Below are 4,278 nucleotides of genomic sequence, written 5' to 3'. Positions count from 1 at the left end.
CAGAGTGCATCACAGCTGAAATAAAGCTTTGAAAATAACAAAGTTAGAATAAGGTGTTTCTGTTAAATAACTTCGAGGTGAAAAATCCAAGAAGACAATCTAAAGTTTTAGAAAGGCACACAGTTAAATGCAGAACTCTTTAAGGCCAGGAACAAGAACAAAGCAGCCCAATTATTACTGGCTGATGTACTCTCCTTACTAGGTTTGGTTGATAACCAATAGTGATGATTAATTACTTATACCCATTTACATCCTAAATCTTCTGATGTAAAAAACTATTAATGAACAGATATATACCCTAAAGATTTAAAGTAGCGCTGACTGATTCTTTTCAATATATAAAAGTTTAGGTTTGTGGTTTCTTTTAATATTTATTTACTTATTATGTATACAATAGTCTGTCTGCATGTATGCCTGCAGGCCAGAAGAGGGCACCAGACCTCATTACAGATGGTTGTGAGCCAACATGTGGTTGCCGGGAATTGAACTCAGGACCTTTGTAAGAGCAGGCAATGCTCTTAACCGCTGAGCCATCTCTCCAGCCCCGGTTTGTGATTTCTTTAAGATTCCTTATAAGATTACCTTTCAAGATAAGTAATAAAGTAATTGGCTCTTTCTTTGTAACTACAAAATTGCAGCCTGCCAGTGAAAGACCTGACAAGAACACCTTGCTTGCCACATGGTTAATCTATAACAAGTTGCTTGGGTATGGATGCATGTGGGTTCTTGGGATGATTTGTTTTTCACTTGTAATACATAAAGTATTTAATCATGTGGGGGAGATGAAAAACACGTTTTCCCTATAATCATCCACTTGAGAAATGGAGTGCAGCTGTTTTGACTCTTGTACGGCCTGGAAGATTCTGTTGGGGTATAAAACCTGTAAAACAACATGAGATAGAAGAGAGAGAATAAAGTGAGAGAATAAAAAAGAGAAGAAATAAAGAAGGAAAACATCAAGAGAGCTTGTGAATGCCTTTATCCGTAACCCTCAGATGGAAAAATTTAGTCTTGCCAACTCTGTGGATTCCTGTCAAAGCCCTGTGCTGCTGGAGGCCTGTCTCCAGACAGTAGCAATTCATTTGGCTATTTCTTGTTCTTGCTAGCATTTTTTTATCCATGCCTGTAATTAGAGTCTTCCTACTATAGCTGCACAGCACAAAAAGCATATCTATGAATAAACAGAGTTGTAGATTGGTGCCAAACATGCTTTAAAGCTACCAGAAAGGCGAGTACAAGGGAAATATATGTAAAGTAATATGCAACCATTCCTCTGTGCTACCAGCCTTTCAAAAAGGGCGTGGGGATAAGGTAGAATAATGGGAGAGACTTTTAGCAAAAACATTTTAAGTGTGTTGGAAACTGTGAGAGAATATATAATTTTAAAATGTCTTTTTCTCCCCCAAGCAAAACAAATCATATCATTTGCTTTCAGCATTTCATCATACAAAGTATTGCACTTTTACTGAATCATGTTATTCATTTGAGTGAAGTAATGTAGGAAGTCAATTGCATGTAGTAAGGTGAAACAGGGTATTAGATAAACCACCAAGGTCTAGAGTTAATGCAGAATGATAATTAAATGGCTGGAATAAAGCTTTGGTTTGAGGCAAGCCTGGTCTACAGAGTGACAGCCAGAGCCAGTGAAACCTTGTCTCAAAAAACCAAAACCAAAACCAAACAAAAACCTCTGGGCATTTAGTTTAGTTTTATTTTTTGTTGTTTGTTTTTTCCCAGCCGCTGTTTATTTACAGCCAGGTGGTTGCTATAGCAACAGGGCTGGAGAGGCTGCAGCAGGAGCGCAAAGGTGGAGAGGGGAGTCTGTGTGTCTGCAGTGACAGCTGAGTGGAGAGCGCAAGGAGGAGTGGGGGAGACAAAGCTACTGGGGAAGCCTCCCGGCCAAAGGTTATCTGGACCCTGTGCCCTAACCCATACCCGCTACTGTGGACTGACTCCAGGCCAGCGCTGGGAGTTCTCTGGGCAATTCTACAGGAACAAAGCACACGAAGATGTTGCTGCTCTTCTGTGATAAAGTCAGAGGGTATCCAATCGAGCATTCCTCCTTCGCCTCTGGCTCGGGTTAGGGCCATGTGATAGAGAACTAGGCTCTAGTCCATATTTCAGAGGCATTAGTTTTCCCTGGTGTCCCAGCCCACCAGCGCCACACTATGGCCAAGAGTGAACACTACAACCATTGCTGGTCTAGTGGATGGGATGGAGGAGGGGATGGGACGGAGTTAGAAGAGGGGCTCCAGAGGACCATCGAGGCACAGGCACTACACACATGGTGTTAGTGAAGCCGGAACCAGGGTGCCACCTGGTCAGCACAATAAGCACATCTTTCTTCTTGAAGAATCCTTGGGCCTTGCCAACATCCATGGCCAAGTCCACAGAGAGTTCTACATCCTCAGCCCAGGCATCTTGTGCTGCATCCTTACACAGCACAGACGGGCCTGGCGAGCTGTTTGGAGATTGCGTGTCACAGCAATGACAGGAGCGTGGCATGTGGGTGGTACCTGGCTGCCTGGTGAGCCCTCCTGCCAGACATGGTGAGCACGCTAATGGCCCCACTGCAGCCCTTGAAAGAAGCCTCCACAGCGCTTCTGTGGAGACAGAAAGAGGTAGCTTCTGCCTCATGGACAGTCAGGTGTGGCATGCAAACAGTCTCCAGAGGGTAGTCCCCCTTGGCTGGTTCTCCTGGCAACATGATGGAGTAAGATCCATCTAGGACTGCATTGGCCACATCACTGCCCTCAGCACGAATGGGGCGGGGTTTCCTGATCATGCTTTCTTGCATCTGTGTGGCGCAGATGACCAGCCTCCCAGCTCGGTTGCATCATCCTCTGAGCCAGGAAGACCTTCTCCGCAGTAATCTCAATGCCTAGGTCACCACAAGCTACCATAATTTCACCCCTGGCCTCCAAAATCTCATCAAACATGCGGACACCTTCACTGTTCTCAATTTTGCTGGTGATCTTGGTGTTCTTGTCCTTCTCTCCCGGGACCGCCCTAAACTCACACATATCAGCTTCCTTGCCAATGAGAGATGCAAACGCCATGTCTACCTCTTGCTCCGCTCCAAACTTCAGATCCTGGATGTTCTTTTCTGACACCTAAGGGAAGTCCTCAGAAGCTCCAGGGAGCTCCACCCCTTACCCAAGGAGCCACCATTCTCCACATCTGTCACCAGGAAGTCAGCACGTTTCTCCTTCATCTGCAGTGAAACAAGGCCCCCATCCACTTAGATCTTGCTGCCCACCTCTGCCACCTTACGATTGTTCTTACAGTCCAGCCACACTTCTCCACGTAGGCATTGTCTGGGGCAATCTTCAGAATGGCTCTCTTCTTCAGCTCCACTTAGTGCCATTGCCCTAGATGAGTTCAGTCCGGATTTCAGGTACCTTTGTGTCCAGAGCTACAGCAATGGACCAGTAGAGAATGGGGTCAGATGCGAAGCTTTCTGTGGCTGTATGCCCGCTCTTGATGGTTTCTGCATGGTACTCATGAATTCCATGAGAGAAATTCAGGCGAGCCACATTCATTTCAGACTTGTTCATCCCCATCAGCATCTCCACAGATCAGGAAGCAGGACCAGAGGTACAAATGATGCCAGTGTTGAGGGCTGTGATGGGTGCAGTCAATGCTCAGGGATGCACGTGTTCCAGGAAGGTGTCAGCGTGGCTGCGTGGGGCTGCTGGGTCTGAAAGAAGGCAGCTCCTGCTTTGCTGTGTGGTTTCATCATGGTTCCTAAGGTCCTCTGGCTTACTCTGGGTCTTGCTGCAATACCTAAATTGGATGTCATGGCGCATCAAGTTTAAAGTAAGCACTGAGGTCACAGAGACACAAATGGAGGCAAAGTTCTTGCTGTGTATTCCTCAATTTCTTACTTCTCCATACCTGGACCATTATCAGGCTGCAGCTCAAAGATATTCCTAATCTGAGCATTTGCATACCTACCCAGGAGCTGAGCTGGAGCTTGATGTGGGAGGGTTTTCTATCTATCTGTTGCTTTCATTGGTTAATTAACAAAACTGCTTGGCCTGATACATCAGAACATAGGTAGGCAGAGTAGACAGAACAGAATTGTGGGACAAAGAAAGCAGAGTCAGGCAGACATCTCAGGCAGTCGCCATGCCTCCTCTCTTCAAGACAGATACAGGTTAAGATCTCTCCTGGTAAGCCATCCCTCGTGGTGCTACACAGATTACTAAATATGGGTTAAAGCAAGATGTGAGAATTAGTCAATAAGAGTCTAGAAACTAATGGGCCAGGCAGTGT

At 45.7% G+C, this 4,278-nt stretch overlaps 1 pseudogene; it reads right to left on the bottom strand.

The window, feature by feature from the left end:
- Positions 1 to 2,202: 2,202 nt before the first annotated feature.
- Positions 2,203 to 3,757, bottom strand: LOC119804353 (annotated as a pseudogene).
- Positions 3,758 to 4,278: the final 521 nt, after the last annotated feature.

The sequence above is a fragment of the Arvicola amphibius genome, chromosome X (assembly GCF_903992535.2).
Source record: "Arvicola amphibius chromosome X, mArvAmp1.2, whole genome shotgun sequence".
Classification (NCBI taxonomy): Eukaryota; Metazoa; Chordata; class Mammalia; order Rodentia; family Cricetidae; genus Arvicola; species Arvicola amphibius.
The sequence above is the reverse complement of the archived record's forward strand: the minus strand, read 5'-3'. Positions and strand labels throughout refer to the sequence as shown.